Consider the following 22,102-nt stretch of genomic DNA (forward strand, 5'->3'; position numbering starts at 1 on the left):
ATATATACTTGGCATATGTATTTGAGAAATTATTAATTTATAGAGATAATAAAACAATGTATTTATAAAGGGTTGTTCCAAAAAATTATTATCTTATTAATTTATTAAAATTGATCATTTTTTAAACTGGTCCAAGTCGGTACCAGAAGAAATTATTATTTTAAAGAGATTATTAATTTATGGAAGTTTTACTGTATAAAATTAAGTTTTGTAGGTTTCAAAACTATGTAGTTTTGTGTTAAAAAAAGTTCAAATCAATATAATTAATATACATAATTAATGAGATGTTCGCGAGCGAAGTTCATGAACTGAATTAACAAACTGCTCGTGAGCAAATCTCGTGAACAAGCTCATAAACAACTCCTGAGCAGCTCATGAGTAGAGCTCGAGCTCGTCAATTTTCTGACGAGCCAAGCTGAGCAGGCCAAAACTCGATTCAGCTCAAGTCGATTAGAGTCCTGAGTCGGGCTAATTGAATGAGCTATTCTTAGCATTTGGGGTAAAAATAACTCCAACAACAACTAATTGATAAAACTTTATTATTCCTTTTTTCCGGAGAGCGACAGAAGTACGTACATAAAATAATGGTTTAATATAACTTATTTGGCCCATAACTTTAACTAACTTTCTAAACTTTTAAAATCTTCAAACGACTTACATTCTTATCTAATTTAATAACCCCAATTTTAATTTTTCCGAGGTTGCAATGGGAAGTCTCGTTTAAATTTCAAATTATAAACAATGTTATTTAGTTAGAAGAACTATTTTTTTTTAAACCATTAATATAGTAATTGAATGGGACACGTTTTATATTCTGATTATCTTAATTTTTTTTTGCTAATAATGATAATTTCATAAATAGGAAGGCATCTCAGATTTTCTTAATGCATTGGACTATGAGTATAAGCTTGTGGAATGGAAGGAAATTACCACTTTTAGTTATACATAATTAAAATTGGAATAATTCAATGGATTTCATCCAACAATATGTATAATAGAATAACTTTTATACCGTTTGTTTGTAGAAAAATATTGTGTAAAAAAATATTTTTCCGATTTTATGTGTTTATTTGCTTAGAAAAATAGTCAACAAAATATTTTAGATTACTCAACATAAAATTATACGAAGAAAGTGACGAAAATGTTTTACCATTTTCAAAGGAGTAAAACATTTCCCTACACTTTTGAAACCATGTTCCATTCTCTTTACCCTTTTGAAAATAATAGTTATCCACCACATCTTCCCATTTTTTGATATTGTAGCCAAACAAACGGGGAACCTAATCAGCAAACCAAATTCTTTACCACCGGAGCATATTACCCATGCTACTTTCGAAAGTAAATTACATCAATGGTTCATGAACTATATCCTAGTTCACACCTTCATACCTAAATTATATTTTGTCCCAAAAATATATCTTTAAGTAATGGTAATCGGATAATTAAATACATTTAGCCGGTCACTAACCGGTCAACATGAATTTTGACTAAATTTTTTCTTTCTCCTAAATTTACTATCTCTCTCTACTATTTTCTCTCCAATAGATTCTTTCCCTCCCTCTCACCCTCTCTTTCATTCTCATACACAACTTTTATCTCATTTTGTCTCACTAATATATACAACCTTATAAGTGACTTCCTACTTTGGTATACAGTAGACCGGTCAACGCTTGATCAACGTGTCACATCAGCATTTTTCATTTTACTCATTTAAAAAAGTAGGACCAAGTCCTAATGTAGTTACTAAAATACACATACTCCTTACACAATTACTAACCTACCCTCGTCCCCATCCTTACGACTCATCTGTCCATCTTTCTCTATCTCTCTCTCTCTCTCTCACTTCTCTCCCCCAAGCTTTCGGATTCCATCAATTTTCTGTTTTAACGGTATTGCAGATCCTTCGTCCTTCGATTCACAACGGTATTAGGTAACATTGGCGTTTATATTAACGGCGGCGACAATAAGCAATAAACCTTCAATGTCACCGCCTTCGCTCTTTCCTCTGTTCTAGTCTACTACTATCCATGCCGGAACTTTCCACCGTCGGAACACTGACAACCGCTTTGAGGTATGCTCTGGAGATAATGGCGTGCATCTCGTTAATGGAATTGTTGACTGTACCCTTCTTATTCTTCTTAATGGCACCGTCTTCATTTCTGTAAACAATTGTTGAATTGATTTGGTGAATTTTGATGATTGATACACCATTGAACTTGGGGTTTTATAAGGATTGTTGGAGATCTATTGGAGGTATCAATTAATTTAGATAAGAATGTAGACGGTGATGTAATTAGTCAAAAGACCATGTCAATTTTGTTGCAGCACGCACAAATTCCTTCTTATTTATAACTATGTTTTCTATCTTTTTACTGAATTTCATCTACAGTACTTGAATCTAAGATTGAACTCTGGATTTTAATGGACATGTTCCCTGATGGATTTATAAGAATCTTCAAATCCATCACCATAATTCAGTTACTTTTTTTTAGAGAAAGATGTAACTTTAGGAAGAAAACATGAATGAGGGTGTTTTAGTAATTGGAAATATGATAGCTTAATTTTGACTTTTTGACTGGTCAAGCTGCTGACGTGTCGTATTGACTGGTCATTTTTACCTGCTGTACAACATCTCGTAGCTAGACGTACCAGACACATTTATCGAGAGGTGTGATGCTTAAAGGTGGGCGGATCCGTAAGGTTCACACTAATTGCCTTCAATTGTAATACACCTTCTTTGAAATGTTTGATTCTTTGGCCATTGACCTTAAACGGGTCGCCTCCTTCCTTTTTGATTTCAATGACGCCTGCTGGAAATACATCAGTGAAAATGAATGGCCCATACCATTTGCTTTTCAATTTCCCAGGAAAGAGTCGCATACGCGAGTTGTACAATAGAACTTTATCCCCGATTCGAATGACCTCCTTAAGATGTGTTTATCAGGCCATTTTTTGGTCCGTTGCTTATAGATTTTTGCATTTTCATAGGCTAACAACCAAAATTCATCAAGCTCGTTCAATTTCATCAATAGTTGATCGTATGTCGAAGCAACATCAAAATTTAGGAATTTCAAAGCCCAATATGATTTTTGTTCAAGTTCAATGGGGAGATGGCAAACTTTGCTAGAGACCAATCTATATGGGGACATATTAAATGGGTTTTAAAAGCTGTTCGATATGCCCATAAGGCATCATCGAGTTTAGTGGACTATTATCGTCTACTTTTATCACACTTTTTAGTCATATTTTCATCCATTTTCATTGTATTTTCTAGGAATTCAATATCAATTTCATTAAGTTTAATTTAATTTTGCAATTTCACACATTATCACATAGTTTCATAAGGTTCTAGGCTATTTTCACACTTTCACACACCCTCACAAGTTGACAAGTTGCTACATGTTAAGCTACATGATAAAGCAAGGATAAGTTTCGAGGAAATTCAGCATAAAAGGACCATTTACATAGGTCTCGGTAAGACCTTGTTAAAGAAACAAGAACCTAAAAAGTTCCAGGGGTAGGTCTCGGTAAGACCTCCACAGAATTACCTTATTAACCATGTGAAGATCACGGAAGCCCAACCCACCATTCTTGAGAGTCATACAATGCAGTGTTACCAACTTATGTTCATTAATACTACCTGTCCAAATGAAATTCGAATACAGTGATTCATAATTTTTTAAAACCCCCACCAGCCAACGATAAATTATGAAAGAGTGAATGAATGAGCTCTCAATTACTGACTTAATTAAATCCAATCGCCCGACTATTGAAGGTGACCAGCCTTTCCACCGGTTAAAGTTTGCTAAAATACGATCTGCTACATGCTGAATAAAAACTAACTTTACTTAACATAGCTACATATATACCTTTAGGAAGGGATTTAATTAAAACCTTATAAAATATACTCAAAACCAAAGTTCATATAATTTTATCAAACCAATTCATAATCAAAGAAATGTTTTATCAAACCAAATCGTATTCAATCAAACGTAAAACCTTATATCAAAATCAATCATAACTGAAAACGTAATCCAAATGAACTTAAAACATTGTATCCATCCTCGAGTTTCTCCCCTTAAGTATCAATCAATAACCACATATATAATCGAGACGTCTCTTAACATTGCCTATCCCATATGGTCTTACCCAACACTTCACTGCCATACCCAATAGGTCTTAAGACTGTGTACACAGGCCATGTCCCTCACTGAACATGGTCTTCAAATATAAAACCACCGATTCAGATAACTCTCAATGGATATAAAATCATAAAATCATAACGTCTTCAAATTTTCTTTCACAATCAAATTCCAAACTATTTCATAAACATAAATCATTTGGCTTCAATTAGCCCTTTTGTTTCATAAAATCATATTTAGACGTCAATCCAAAATAATAACAACAATAACCGCAATAGATTTCTCAATCCAAAAACAATTCGTAAGAAATCATCAAATTCATTTTGTTCACTATATATATACATTGAAACCAAAAACATATATGTATATATGTAAATCATTTATTCAAATTAAGATTCCATGCTAAACTCCTGTCATAATCTCCAATTTATAATCAACCTCCAAAACAATTAATTGAAATCTCCACATTTTTGCTTTCTTAATCACATATATATTATCTTCAAAATTCATCATATCATTTCAAAGTCTCATAACCTTACTTCACATCTGAGATACGTATCTTTTTCAGCCAACTATTAAACTCTCAAATACCAATTCCAAGTCATACTAAGGATATTTCACCTATCTCCAAGTTCTACGCAGACTTCAAAAATATCAATTTTGAACCGCTAATAGGAATGATATTATATTTTACGGATTCAGAAACCCCTAGAAACGTAAGATAAAAATAAAGAACTTTCATTTAGGACTCCATGACAGATTCGGTCTATATCTGGTCGAAAAAGACATTATAAGATTTAGATACGAATCTGATTCTCCCGCAGCACCTATATAGACAATTCTCTGTATATCTCTAGCTCAAAGTTATGACTTACTCATAACCCATATCACCAAATATCAAATAATTTACTAATTTTCATACACCCAATATTTTACTAACCATCAAATCTCATGTCTACCCCTCATTAGCTAGTTACTCAATCCTCGAAAAATTTCAAATTATTTCTTAGCTTGCACCACATATCCATATTCCTCAATTACTATCGATTATTTCTTAGCTATCACCAAATAGTCATATTCCTCAATTACTATCGATTATTTCTTAGTTATAACCAAATATCAATATTCCTCAATTACTATCAACCTTAGGTCCGAAGAATTTAACCTAGAGCTCTGATACCAAACTATCACACCCGACCCTAAACGACCTCAATCGGCATCGGACGTAAAATAGAAAGATCATAATCAATACTTAGAAGTCTCCAGTTTATCCAAATATCATTATATTACAATTGCAATACCAAAGTTCTAACAATAAGCAACAACTTCCGATCCTTGCCTAATCGATCGGTAACCTTCTCTCTATCATGTACTTTCTCACCTAAAAACATTAAAACATTTAAAAAGGTGAGACAAAAATCTCAGTAAGAAACTATCAACCATAAAAACTAACTTTACTTAACATAGCTACATATATACCTTTAGGAAGGGATTTAATTAAAACCTTATAAAATATACTCAAAACCAAAGTTCATATAATTTTATCAAACCAATTCATAATCAAAGAAATGTTTTATCAAACCAAATCGTATTCAATCAAACGTAAAACCTTATATCAAAATCAATCATAACCGAAAACGTAATCCAAATGAACTTAAAACATTGTATCCATCCTCGAGTTTCTCCCCTTAAGTATCAATCAATAACCACATATATAATCGAGACGTCTCTTAACATTGCCTATCCCATATGGTCTTACCCAACACTTCACTGCCATACCCAATAGGTCTTAAGACTGTGTACACATGCCATGTCCCTCACTGAACATGGTCTTCAAATATAAAACCACCGATCCAGATAACTCTCAATGGATATAAAATCAAACTTCAAATATCATATATTCAAATCAACATAATCAAGTAAAATCTGAAATTCACATAGAAGCATAGTCAATAGCTTCATTTGAACCGTAATTTCATAATAAAAAGCAAAATCAGGAAAAACCTCAATTTTACAAAATTCCTGCATAACCCTAAAATATCAATTTCTGAAACTCTTTGATTGTATATATATCTATATACATAAAACTCAAAATATAGTTGATAGTTACTTACCTTGGCTACTAATTGTAGAAAATACACTCGATCGGTAAGCCGCTAAATTCTGTCTAATACGTTTCCCCACCAAACACTGCCGAAACTCAAAAACTCTTCGATTAGGACTTAGATCTATGCATAAGGATGCTATGTTTGAAATTTCGAGTGATTCGAACGGTCGAATCTCCATAAATCAAAGAAACGGTGGAAAAACGGTTCAGAAACGATAAAAATGGCGAAGAAAACGAAAAAGGAAAGAAACAGAGAAAAGAAAACAAAAAAAGATGATACTCATCTTCTCCACCTCTTCGCCAGAGATATATATATATATATCCAAATCTGACGAATATCCAGTTTGGTCCTCCATCTTTATATAATCTTTTACAAATTATTCTAAATTTTTAATTTACACCTAAAACCATCGAATTAACTCCAAACTTTTCCTATAGCGCCGAATAAAAATCACACATCTAATAATTATTATATATATTACTATCAAGGTATAAATTTTAGAAATTTAGACACGGACGTGACATGGGCTCGAGCCAAAAATATAAATCCCAAGCCCAGCCCAGCCCAACCCGTCCACAATGTTTCAAACTCTATAAGAAAATAAAATGCAGAAAGTTTGAATTTTTTTTTCCTATTCTACTAATAAACCAACATCAGACTACTTTAAATAACAAACTTCCTGGAAATAGCTAATCCTAAATGCATTTCTTATAAATTTATAAATACAAACTAATCAACAAATAATCCATAAAGTATAACTGATTATGAAATACAATTAATAAATGGTACTGCTTTTTTATAAATTACAAATAGTATATCAATTGAAATCATACCGCTAAAGTTTTATAATTTTATTTTAGGGTAAATTATTTATTAGTCCCCTAGTTTTTACCTAACACACTGTTTAGTCTCCCTATTTTGAAAAACATATTTTAAGGTCCCTATCTTTTATCAATATTAACGTTGTGGTCCTTTTATCTATTTTTTTTATATTTTTAACCGAACATATCTTAGCTTTTAGGACAACTACAATACAATACAAGTTGACTATGTTACTCTATTATTTTATATATATTTGTTTATGTTAAAATATAACGATTACAAGTCTAAAAAAACTAGACAAAAGGACCAAAGGGTTAATATTGGTAAAAGTTAGGGACTTTATAATGTGTTTTTCAAAATAAAAAGACTAAACAGTGTGTTAGGTAAAAAGTAAGGGACTAATAAATTATTTACCCTTTATTTTATATTTGAAAATGTTACATATTTTATATTTAAGAAACTGAAAAAATCTATTTTTGGAATATAAAGTTTTTTTTTTTTTTAATTTGAATATAAAGTTTATTAAACTATAAAATTAATTAAACAAAGATTATTATTAAAAATTCGGGTCGGACCGGGCTGGGCCTGGGGTTTGAGTTAGATCCCAGGCCCAACCTACTTTATATTCGGGTCTAAACGGGCTTGAACCTGGCCGGACCTATTACGAAATATATATGTCCAAGCCCAGTCTCTGAAGAGCGGGCCTGGATGGGTTGGGCGGGCGAGTGGGCTTTTGAACAGGTCTAAGGGGCACTAAAAAATAGAGGAACTCCAAGATAGGAAAATGAAACTGAACCAAGCTGGATACCCACCATCTCAGTCAATAAAACAACTCGACGAGATGTAATCGAGGAACCTATAGGGATGGCAACGGGTAGTGTACCCGCGGGTACCCGGCACTACCCGACCCTAATGGAACTACCCGTACCCTGTATAAAAGGGTATGAGAAGGGTATGAGATCAAAATAATTACCCGTTAGGGTAATGGGACGGGTATGAGAATACCCCCCAGGGTATCCGGTAACCGTTACCCGTCATAATTCTTTTATATATTAAAAAAATTATAGTTTTTTAGATGTAATATTTGAGATTTTAAACCTCAACCTTTTGTTTTTCAACCATTGAGTGATATCACTAAGCTACTTATTCTTATTGATTAAGGTTCAATTTGTTCAATTTTTAGATAAATGATTTATTAAATTTATACTTTGTTAAATTAGTAATATTTTTTATATTATTTATTGATTCTTAACGGGTAAGGGTACCCGCGAATTAAATGGGAAGAGTATGAGATGCAAAAATATACCCGTTAGGGTAATGAGACGGATACGGATAATTAAAAAATAAACGGGTAAGTGTTTGGGATTGGCACTACCCGCGGGTACCTTACCCGTTGCCATCTATGAGAGCAGCAAATTTTCCCTAATTTACCAATTGACCGGATATATTACCATAGTTAGTAAAAACTAAGGATAAAATACACATATTCCACACTGTAGCCTTACAAAATAGAACCTTTTCATGGAGTTGCTAGTACACAGTTGTGGCAATTGGCGCAAGTTAGAGGGAATGCCCTCTTTGATGCCTTTTATGTGGCATCTTTATAATTTTCTAAAGTACAATTTACATTTTTGTATTTTAAGGTCACATACCTTTTCATTCCGTCCGTTTTTACTTTTAGGGCTGAGGTGGACAGGAGATGTGCACCTTACTTTTGGAAACCTTTTTCTAAGTAATTTATATTTTTATGTTTTTTTTTTTGAACCCAAAAATCAGAAATCTCATATAACAATAGGATTCGCATCCTCAATAATAGTGTTTAACAGCCATTCCGGTATTTCGGAAGATACAAAATCGCTAGCATTGGAATAGGCCTGCCTAGCTACCAAATGAGCAGCCCTATTCGCTAAACGAGGAATAAATGACAATTTAAAATCGGGATTGGATCCTAGAATAAATCGACAATCATGAATAAGAGAGCCAAACTCCGAGATGTCTTTTTTGCTTGACAGAATCGCATCCACAACTACTTTTGCATCAGACTCAAATTCAACATGTGTGTAATGCAAAGCCATCAACCAAATCATACTTGTTCTTAATGCTAATGCCTCGACCACTCGAGGCTCCTTGGAACTTGTAACGCAGCTGCTACTACAAAATAAAAATGCACCCATTGCATCCCTGGCCACTGCTCCCATCCCACAACTCCCCTCCTCCATGAACAATGCCCCATCAACATTACATTTAATTGAACCTAACGCTGGGGGCTTCCATTTCGGAGAGGGAACAGAAACAGGAAAGGAGAATCTGGTTAATACCTGCGGGATTAGTCGTGACGGGCCTGCTGACTCCGGCTGAACTGCATTCGGCGCCTCGCACTACTGAAGCCGACGGCCAGTTTGCGGTTGAGCGCTAACTTGCCGATACCGTTGATCCGCAGTTGACGGGTCCGAATAAATCATGCCATGATGCCGCTGCCGATTCATGGGACTGGCAATGGTTCCTCGCTGAAAAGCCCTCCATTCACGGTAGTCTTCAATTCCTAGTCGCCAACTGGTGTCAACAGGCCACCATTCCATATGCCATAATACCCGGTTCCGGTGATCCCAAATAGTCTTCAAAGCACAACACGTCCGAATGAGCCTGTCTTGATCTGATATACACAATTCACGCAATAGCCAATCTGCAAAAGTTAGCCCTCCAAGTTGGGGGATCGGTAAACCGGCTATCCTCCATAAATCACCTGCATAGCTGCAATCAACAAATAAATGGTTAGCCGTTTCGTCCTGCTCCACACATACAGGGCATTCAATCGTGATAGGGACACGTCTTTGAGCCAATCTAGCTCGAGTGGGTAAGCAGTCTGAGCAAACACGCCAGATAAACAACTTTAGCTTAGGGGGAACCTCCAACCTCCACAAACTTCTCCAGCCCTCAATTCCCACTCCTTCTTCCTCCCCCTTCATCCCTTCAGTGTAACCCGACCTCACGGTATAGAAGCCATCTTTTGACCAGTGCCACACCCTAGTGTCTTCTCTAACATCATAAGGTAGGATAATATCACTAATAGCACTCACTTCCGCTTCGTTTAAGCACCCATGAAGCGTATCCAGATCCCATCCCCTACCATTTTCAAGTAACAGGTCGGCTACTCTCATATCCTGCATCCCAGGGACCAAAAATGAATTTATGCAGAAAGCATCTAGTTTGGGTACCCAAGCATCCTTCCAAACTCTAATAGTTTTACCATCTCCCACTCTCCATCTTAGTCCCTTTCTCAATAGCCACAAACCATTCCAGATACTTCTCCAAACCATACTAGGATTATTGCCTAATTTGGAGAAAAGTAAGTCCTCATTTGGAAAATATTTAGCTTTAAAAACTTTACTTACTAAAGTATTTGGCTCACTCACTAGCTTCCATCCCTGCTTTCCTAACAAAGCCAAGTTAAACATGTGTAGATCTTTGAAGCCCATGCCTCCAACATCCTTTGGTCGACATAATTTAGCCCAATCAAACCAATGGATACTCCTTTTTCCCTCAGGTTTCAAACCCCACCAAAAGGAATTCATCAATTTTTGAAGCTCATCACAAATAGACAAAGGTAAAAGGAACGTACTCATACAGAAGGTAGGTAAAGCCTGAGCCACTGACTTAAGCAACACCTCTTTGCCAGCCTGAGAAAGAAATCTGAGACCCCAGGCTCCAAACTTCTGACGCAGTCTATCAATCAGGAACTTGAAAATACGCCTTTTAGAACGCCCAATCAGTGACGGGAGTCCTAAATATCTCCCAGTATCCAAAGGGGTATGGACCTGCAGGATGCCTTTGATTTCATTTTCCAGTTCCCCACTCACATTCGAACTAAAGAAAATCCCTGACTTGTTTCGATTTACTGCCTGGCCTGATGCCCTCTCATACTTAGTCAGGATACTCAAAATTCTTCCTGCTTCACTTGCCGAAGTACCAAAAAACAGAAAGCTATCATCTACAAAGAATAAATGTGTGATTGACGGAGCTCTATGACAAATACGACAGCCAGATAGCAAACCCTCGCTCTCAGCTCGTCTAATTAGTTTGGATAGAACTTCTGCGCACAGAATGAAAAGGTAAGGTGATAGCGGGTCCCCTTGCCTGAGACCCCTGCCAGGGATGATTTGCTCGGTACATTCTCCATTTACTGACACCCTATACCTGACCGAAGTGACACACAACATCATCCAATTAATCCAGATATCGTTGAAGCCCATTCGAGTCATCACAATCTTCAAAAATTCCCAATCAACCCTGCCATAGGCCTTACTAATATCAATTTTGAGAGCCACATGACCCTTTCTCCCTCTATTTTGCCTCTTCATGAAGTGAATGGTTTCGAAAGCCACTTGCACATTATCAATTATAGACCGACCAGGAACAAAAGCCGATTGTGTATCCCCAATTATTCTAGGCAGGACCCCTTTCAAGCGGTTAGCCAAGGCCTTTGCAATTACTTTGTATATCACATTACACAGGGAGATTGGGCGAAACTCCTTTAACAATCTAGGGTTGTCAATCTTGGGGATGAGAACAATTGTGGTATCATTTAGTTCAGAAGGGAATCTCCCTACCCTTAGCCAATCTGCACAGGCTAAACCCAAATCCTTCCCAATGATATCCCAGAAAGATTGGAAAAACCCAGGGTTTAAACCATCAGGCCCCGGGGATTTGTTTGGACTCATTGAGAACAGTGCATTCTTGAATTCATCAATCTCAAAAGGTGCCGTGAGCATCTCATTTGTCGACGAGTCAATCACAGATTCAATAACATTAGCAGTTTCATTCTGAATAGTAACATGACTGGCGAACACTTCCTGAAAGTATTGATGGGACAAACCCATTATTTCCTTCTGATTTGTAAATTCCATTCCAGAATCATCACAAAGAGAGACAATTGAGTTTTGTTGTCTCCTTTCTTTGACACTAGCATGAAAAAACTGAGTATTTCTATCGCCCTCTGTCAACCAGAAAACTTTGGCCCTCTGCTTCCAAAAGCTCTCCTCTGCTTCCAATACCTCATTCAACCTTCGTTTGGCTAAGAAAAACTGAGCTATTGAAGCCCCGTCCCCCTTACCATGTAGATCCTGCATTTGATTCCTCCACTTTCTGATTCGGCTCTTGAATCTCAAGTTATAATTTTTCCCCCATTCCGTCATTTTCCTCACACACTCATTCAATTTCACAGGCACAGGCCTTTGACCCTGACTATTCCAACTTCTAATCACCAAGTCTTTGAAATCCTGCTCTTTCAACCAAATTTCTTCAAAGTAGAATCTCTTTGGCCTTTGACAAGAGCCATGTTGCGTCATTCTGAGTACTAGGGGAAGGTGATCTGAATACCCCGACATGCTAGATTTAAGTTGATAGTTAGCAAACATGCTGATCCAGCCTGCAGATGCAAAACCCCTATCCAGCTTCTCTCGTACCCACGCCTCAGTACCTCGACCCCTCTCCCAAGTAAACTGATTTCCTTTAAGCTCCAATTCTGACAAACCACACTCTTCAATTGCCTCACGAAAGTCACTCATCAGATAGGTAGGGAAAATTGCCCCTCCCCTCTTCTCCTCATTACTAAGAATACAGTTGAAATCCCCTATAATCACCCACGGTAGTTGAGACTCTCCTGCTAGTCTCTTTAGTAGCTCCCAAGACTCTCTATGTCTACTACGTTCAGCAAAACCATAAAAGCCTACCAACCTCCACTCACCATGCACACTATCATTTATAATTACATCGATATGATGCTCTGAAAAACTCTTAACACTAACTTGCATATCCCCTGTCCAGAACAAAGCTAATCCCCCACTACGCCCTCTTCTGTTTACAGGAAAAGCCCCCTCAAACTTCAGCTGTTGTTTAAGTCTGACAATTTTATGATCCTCTACAAGTGTTTCCATTAAAAATAAAAGAACTGGTTTTTGGGATGAAACAATCTCCTTCAATTGACGAACCGCCCGATGGTTTCCCAGGCCACGACAGTTCCAGCTGATACAATTCATTCCAACCGGCGGCCCTGTGCACTAGGGCTCGCCGAAAAGTTTACATTAGGACTCTCCATATCCTTTCCTGGAATTGGGATTCCTATATCCTTCACTCCTGCCTGACTCCCCTCCCTCCCTTTCCCCTCCCTTCTCCTCTTTCTTGCTTCTTGTAACTCCATCTCTGTGTCCTCCTGAACCTCCTCCATCACTTCCCTCTCCCCCCTCCTCCTGAACTTCTCCCCTTGCGGGTATCCTAAGGAACAGACCTAAAATGGGACAAATAGCCACCTCCACCTCCCCTGACACCACCCTTGCCGGTGTGGCTCTTTCACCCCTACCCGCCCCCATATTTGTTATATCCCGAAATATACCCGAACTCCCTCCCCCTGGGTTGCCACGCCCTCCCCTTCCCCGACCTGACAATTCCCCCCTAGATCCCTCCCTCAACCACTTAGCCCCACTCTGATCACCACCCCTCTTAATCGGGGCCTTTAACCACTCCCCCCAGTCCCTTAGGACCTCCCCTCCCTGCAGATCAAACAGTTTATCATAGTACCGGTCTGTGTGGCCCATCAACCCACAGATATAGCAGAAAATACATAGCCTCTCATATTTGAAAGTAGCTAAAGACCACACATTTCCATGGCTTTTGATTTTCTTAAACCGCTTTAATGGAAGTCTGCAATCAATACTGACTCGAATGAGCATAAAAAGTCTACGAAAACCGAGATTGTTGTTTATATCATATTCCTCAAACACCCCCAAAAAGTTCCCTAATTGTTTACCCACATTTTCAGACATAGTAACTACCGGCAAACCATAAATTTGGACCCAGATTGGCATCATAAACAGTGAAATCTCCTCCGAATTCACTCCTAAATCCCAGTTATTCATAATCAACATATAGTTATCAAAAGTCCAAGGCCCTCCGGCCAACACCCTATCTCTATCAATACAATGAAAGAACTCGAAAGAGTAGAGATTAGGACTTACCTCTTGAATGTCGACACCCCGTCCTGGTCTCCATAGCACCGCTAGACGATTCCTCAATATCATGAAATTTAGAGGTCTATCGGATACGAATCTGCCCACAAACCAAAGCCCAGAGTCCTCCACAACAGACACCGGGGGCTGAACCTCCAGTTCAAGATGTCCCTCTCCTTCTTCCCCAATACTCAACCCTGCCATTCCCCTCTCCATTTCTTTCCAAACACCAAACAAGAACAAAAATCACACTCCACCAAAACTGAACTCCAAAAATAAAACTCCACCAAACAGAAATTCAAAACTCCACCAAAACACAAATCCAAAAATAAAACTCCAGCAAATCCGAAAAAACAAACCAAACTCCCCCAAATAAAACAAAGTTCAATGCTCCACTAAGAAATCCAAAGATAACCTCCACCAAAAACTAGAAATCAAAATAAATTCCACCAATCAAAACAAAAGCCAAAGCTCCACTAGCAGAAATCCAAAGATAACCTCCACCAAAATAGAAATCAGACCCAAATTCCACCAAGCAAATAAAACCCAACCTGAATGGAAGTCGAGTTCCCACAGGAAACCAGCGGCAGACGGGATGAAAGAAAACGGCAACCAACACACGGCCAGACACAAGACTCTAACACCAGAAACTGCAGGATGCTGTCACTCTACAGCGCCGACGACGCGATCCGCAACCCAAGAAACGCAAAGAACAGAGACGCAAACCAGGAAAAAACCGGAAGAAAAACCAAATCACTAAATACTTATACGGAACTCAGAGAAAAACCTGAGACAACCTTCACGATGGCGGCGGAAGGACGGCAGTCACCGGAGAGAACCACAGCCATCGACGGCGACGTTAGGTCGAAGATGGAGGGTAGCGGCGGTTCTTTCACGGGAGCACTATTTATTTGTTCTTAGTAATCGTTTTTTGTTTTTTGGTAGAAAATATTAGGATACTCAATGAGTACTAGCAGTTCATCCATGACATTCGTCATGAAATCCATGCGTAGACGGCAACCGTGTAACCATGAATTCTTTCTTGTGGATAACATCTTCTTATGAGTTTTCCTATCTCTATCTTATATGGATTGTGTTTTTCTATCTCTACCTTATATGGATTGAGTGGTGGACATAGACGCCATCAAGCCTCATTTATTACAGATTAGCTAGAATAATATATTCCCGAAAGAGAGATAAAATTCATGTTAGGAGGTAAGAAAGAGATTTCTATGTTTTGGTATGTTGTTTCTTTTTAAGGCATGCGAATGCTTAAAAAGAATCTCTAGCCCTTAATTCTTTTGAATGAATTATATATTACAAAGGTTTGGATACATGTCCTTGTATGGACGAGTTTCCTAAGATTTAGAGATAAATATAGAAATGCAGGAGACATACCAAACCCATAGTGAAGAATGAAACTCATATGTTCTGTTCATGTCATATTATGTAGCTGGCTACTTGTCCAAGGCTTAATCCATATGTTCACCATATAGTTTTATTTCTCGTAATGAAACGATAGTTCAACCATTAATTGCAATTTACTTTTAATCTTAATTCTAGTTACAATTCCTACAATCAATAATTTTGAAATTGAGACACTGTCTCAAAGTGACGTTTCAGGCGAAAACTTTCCCTTTTTGGGTCTTACTTTTCCTAATTTTGAAGAGGATAATTGGACGTTGACTATGGGAAGATTGATTAGGCTTCTCTTTTATCTAAGAATATCGTTTTGGTTTAGTAGTTACATGTTATGGTTGGATTGATTTTTATTCTTGCTCGTTCATGGAGAATTCATATTACTATTATTGTGTTCATATTTTATTATTCTATTTTAGTAATTAGAAAAGAAATTTAGAGAGAAAGGGGAAAAGTTAAAGAGTTAGAGAGAGAAAGTTTAGAGATAGAAGGGTAGGAGAAGCAGAGAGAGAATGAAAGAAAGAGATGGATGAAAGAGAAAGAAATCTTAAAAGGGTATAAAAATAATTCAATTATTGATAGATTAATATTTCACTTAAAATGAGATGAAAATCACGATATGACACATTGACTTAGGGTTCATTTATGGTATTCTTCATGAAATCCATGAGTGAATAGTCCCTTATATGGATTGAGCAGTGGACGTAGACGACATCTCTGTAACCAGGAATTCCTACTTGTGGGTAACATTTTCTTATGGGTTTTTCTATCTCTACATACCACATATGCAATTTATCCCAACCTAAGGACATTCACATACAAAAATGTGTTAAAGATGTTCTTCCTTTTTTTAATGCAGACAGAAGAAAAACTATTTTTATTACTATTAACTTAACATTAATGACATTTTATTAAAGTCTATTAAATAAAATAGTTTAAAGTTTAATTATCAATCTAAGGATATTCATATTCACCTATAAAAGTGCATCAAAGATGTTTTTTTTTTCTTGAATGCAAACAAAACATATATTCTTATAATTTAACTACTAATTTAATATTTAATGCTTTCGAATTTAATGATTTAATAGTTCTATAATATGGTATCAAAACCTTCTAAATCAAAGAGTTTGAACATCAAACCTTATCAATTCAATGGCATTAACATATAAAAGTGTATTCCTATAAGAGCATCTCCAAGTGACTCTTACTCTTATCTCTAAATAATATAACAATTTGACTTCTAATCACTTAAAACATTAAAATACATGTTATCTCCAATAATATTCTGGATATTCATTTTATTGCTAAAATTATTATATACCGTTATATTTACCAATAAGAATGTGAGAGAGACTTTTCAATAATAAATTATTAAATAAGAAATGAAGTAAGTACTCTCAATAATAAAAATGAAAGAAAGACTTTTAGTAATTTGAGGAGGGACTAAAAGGCTCTTAAAAGTAATTTGAGGATGGGCTAAAAGACTCATGAAGTCAAATTTTCCTACGAACTCCTCAAAATTTAACTTAAAACCCAACAAATTAATCTTTCTAGAGATACTCTAACTTACTATTAACTTAACCTTTTATGCTTTTAAATTTAAGGCTCAATTCACAACCCCTTCAACTTGTCTTTTTTTCACTTTGCCCCCTCAATTTGAAAGACAATATATTAGCCCTCACAACTCAACAGATGTAATACTTTGTATCCCTTTATGTACCTACACGACATTAATTAACAATCTCAACTTACCTTATGCATCCTATTAACCCCCTCAACTCACTAAATGTATCATGGTTCCATCACTGGAACCCAAAAAGCCCAGGAGAAGAAGTGAAACAAAGAGAAGAAGACCACATGATGCCATGATAGAGTTATCTCAAAAAGCTAGCTTGCTTTTGAACTTTAGAGTTTGGAAAAGTAGAAGTTTAAAGAGACTCAGACTAGCTGTGGTGAAGGAGAAGGTGGGTCTAGGTGGCTTTTATATATACAAAGCCAAACAAGCAAGTCTCAAAAGAATGATGAAAAAGAACAAGTCAACTGCCGAAATTGGGCACTGGCAACTTTTGAAAAATCGAACAATTTATAGGATGAAACATTTACACGTTTTTTTTAGCGACGGTAATGACTCTTTAAGCATATGGAAAGGTGGGGATTAGGGTTTTATCTGAATAAACTAAGTGAGAGATGTGAGAGGTTGGGATTTAGTTAATTGTTTGACTTTCTTGGCGTTGTATTCTACAAGGAGATTTATTATTTATAGAGAAGGTTCACACCCTTTTAGTTTATGTGTCCGTCTCAAAGCAATGAAGGAATGATTCACATTAGGATGCAGAAAGTGTATTGGAATGGATGCAAAAGGTGTCTTGGAAGATGTACTCAATGCGATATATGTACATAAGGGGCACAAAATGTTACATTTATTGAACTAAGGGGCCAATAAGTTGTCCCCTAAGCTGAGAGGGCAAATCGAAAAAAGAAGTTGTAGAGGTTGTGAAGGTATTAAGCCTAAATGAAGAACAACAAAATTTTCTCTTGATATTTTTGGAAAAAGTATAGATATATCTATAACCTAAGAAATAATAAAATTGTATCCTTAAAATTTCCAACGTGGAACAATTTTGGACCTAGACAGTGTTGGAGTCATATAATTGGAGCGTAAAAAATAAACTCAACCTATATGGATTGGATATAGAAACTCTAGGACCACAACTACGTCGTTTTAGTCTGACTAAGAGAGAAAAAATGCACAATTTTTCATCTACCGGAAGTGCAATAACCACCTCAAAGATGAACATGGAAAGGTAAGTAGGGATAGTTCTCGACACCTTGGAATGCGATGACACTTGGATTGTAGTGACACTCCGTGCTCCCCTACCTTCGCAAGAACCCAAGTAAGAGTTATGTTTATGGTTCTATTACCTAGATCCAAAACTGTTACATGTATGGTCCTCTAAACCAAAATTGCTCCAAGTTGGAAACCTTCGCAACAACAAGAATTACTCTCTCCTAAGTTCGAGTCCTATCAACTCAAAAACATTAGTATATAGAGGTGAGTTGGAAATAAATAAACTTTGTACATAAAAGCGCAGCAAGAATCTAAGAATGTTTAAGTTTGATCTTCAAATTGAGAAGAAAAACAAGATATAAAATGAAATCAAATAAACTCTAAGAAAATTGAGCGATTAGTGCACTTGCTAGCGTGTTAGAAAATTGCACAACATGAAACAAATAAACTCTAAGAAAAAAAACTAATCGAGATCGATTTGATCGTCAGTTGCGACATGCAATTAAGGAAGTTGAGCCACAACATCAGATTAAAATTAAGACATCGTCTCGAAGTGATGTTTCAAGTGAATCTCCCCCTTTATAGGTCTTACTTTTCCTAATTTTGAAAAGGCATCATTGGATGTTGATTTTGGAAACTTTATGTTGCATATTTATCATTCTTATGAGATTGATTAGTTTTCTATTTTATCTTAGAATACTGTTTTGGTTTAGTAGTTACCTATTTTGGATTGGTTTTTTATTCTTGTTCTTTTATGGAAAATTCATATTACTATTGTTGTGTTCATATTTTTTATTCTATTTTAGTAACTAGAATAGAAATTTAGAGAGAGATGGGAAAAGTTGAAGAGTTAGAGAGAGAGATTGTAGAGATAGAAGGGGAGAAAAAGGAGAGAAAAAAAGAAAAGAAAGAGAAAGAAATCTTAAATGGGTATAAAAGTAATTCAATTATTGAGTGATTAATATTTCACTTTAAATGTGATGAAAATCATGATATGACACATTGACCAAGGATTGATCAATAATTTCTTGGGCCTATATACTATAGTGAATTAATAAGTATGAGTATATTTATGATTTGGTCCAAAATCTATATACCATATATACAATTTATCCCAACCTAAGAATATTTGCGTACAAAAGTGTGTTAAAGATGTTATTTTTTTTTAATGCAGACAGAAGCAAAGCTATTCTTATAACTATTAACTTAACGTTAATGACATGTTATCAAAGTCTCCTAGATAAAATAGTTTGAAGTTTAATTATCAACTTAAGGACATTCATATTCACCTATAAAAGTGTCAATTATCAACTTAAGGACATTCATATGCACCTATAAAAAGTGCATCAAAAATTGGGAATTTAATGATTTTTATAAGTTAACTAAACAAGTATTCTTATAACTTAACTATTAATTTAATCTTTTATGCTTGTGAATTTAATGATTTAATAGTTCTAAATCAAATAGTTTTAAGATCAAACTTTATCAATCCAATGACATTAGCATATGAAACAAATGTTTTTGAAAGCAAACAAAACAAATATTCTTATAACTTATCTATTAATTTAATCTTTTATGCTGTTGAATTTAATGATTTAGGCTCTGTTCTTTATGATAAAAAAATTGAACTAAACAGAACTGAACTGAATGCTACTGAACTAAAGTGAACTGAATTCTACTGAAACTAAAATAATAATATAATCCTTTAAAGATAGCAATAATTAAAATAAAAAGCTGATAAAAATAATAATGGTTCTAATAGTAATGATAATAATAATAATGAAAAAAATAATTATAATTATAATAAGTAATGATAAATTATTGAACTGAATTGATTACTGAACTAAACTGAACTGAATGCTATTAAACTGAACTGAACTGATTGATACCAAAATTAAGTAATAAAGAACATGGTTTAATAGTTCTAAATCAAATAGTTTGAAGATCAAACTTTATCAAGCTAGTGACATTAGCATATAAAAGTGTATTAGAGAAACTCCGAACCGAAGATTTCCAAGTGGTTCTTAGTTTTATCTCTAAATAATATAAGAATTTGACTTTTAACCACTTAAAACATTGAAATACGTGTTATCTCCAATAAGACTCTGGATACTCATTTTATTACTAAAATTCTTATATATCATTATATTTACCAATAAGGAGGTGAGAGAGACTTCTCGGTAATAAATTATTAAATAAGAAATAAAATAAGGATGAGAGGTAAGCTCCTCAATAATAAAAAAGGAAAGAAAGACTTTTAATAATTTGAAAAGGGACCAAGCGAGTCTTAAAAGTAATTTGAGGATTGGCTAAGATCCTGTTCTTTTTACTTAATTTCAACATACGTAAGTTAAGTTAAGTTCAATTTAGTTCAGCAGCATTCAGTTCAGTTAAGTTAAATTCAGTTAAATTAAGTTAAATTAATTTTAGTAATTATCATTATTTATTATAATTTTAATTATTTATATAGAATTCATCATTATTTATTATAATTTATAATTTAGTATTATTTATATTCACTATTATTTGTTATAATTATAATTATAATTATTTATATATAATTTATAATTTATATGTGATTTATAATTTAATATTATTTATTATAACTATAATTATTTATATATAATGTATAATTATTTATTATAATTTATAATTTAGTATTATTATAATTTATATTCACTATTATTTATATTCATCATTATTTGTTATAATTATAATTATTTTTATATTAATTTATGATTTACTTATTATAATTTATATATAATATATAATTTAATATTATTTATATATAATTCATCATTATTTATTATAATTATAATTATTTATATACAATTTATTATTATTTGTTATAATTTATAATTTAGTATTATTTATATATAATTCATCATTATTTAGTATAATTATAATTACTTATATAAAATTTATCATATTTATCATTTTTTATTATAATTATAATTTTTTTATATATAATATATCATTTATCATTATATATATATATAATTTATCATTATTAATTGTAATTATAATTATAAATATATCATTATATATAATTTATTATAATTATAATTATTTTATAATTATAATTATTTGGTGTAGTTAAGTTAAGTTAATTTCAGTTAAGTTTAGTAATATTCAGTTTTGTTTAGTTCAGTTAATTTAATTTAATTTCAGTAAAAAAGAACAGGACCTAAGAGACTCGTGGAATTAAATTTTCGTACGAACTCCTTAAAATTGAACTTAAAACCCAACAAATGAGTCTTTTTAGAGATACTCCAACTTACAATTTTGGACTTAGACAGTGTTGGAGTCATCGTTTGACTACTTTGAGTACAAAAAATAAACTCAACCTATATGGATTGGATATTAGGGATGGCAACGGATAGGGTACCCGCAGGTAATGCTAATCTCAAACGCTTACCCTTTTATTTTTTAATTACCCGTACTCGTCCCATTACCCTAACGAATATACTTTTTTTGCATCTCATACCCGTCACCCTTACCCGTTAAGAATCAATAAATAAAACAAAAAAACAAAGTATAAATTTAATAAATCATCTATCTAAAAATTGAACAAATTGAACCTTAATTAATAAGAATAAATTAGCTTAGTATTATCACTCAATAGTTGAAAAAACTAAAGGTTGGGGTTCAAAGCTCACATCTTACATTAAAAAAACAATGATATTTATTAATATATAAAAAAATTATGACGGGTATCGGGTACTCTGGGGGTATTCTCATACCCGTTCCATTACCCTAACGGGTAAAGGTTTTGATCTCATACCTATCCCATACATTTTAAGGTTTTGATCTCATACCTAT

The sequence above is a fragment of the Euphorbia lathyris genome, chromosome 1, assembly GCF_963576675.1.
Source record: "Euphorbia lathyris chromosome 1, ddEupLath1.1, whole genome shotgun sequence".
Lineage (NCBI taxonomy): Eukaryota > Viridiplantae > Streptophyta > Magnoliopsida > Malpighiales > Euphorbiaceae > Euphorbia > Euphorbia lathyris.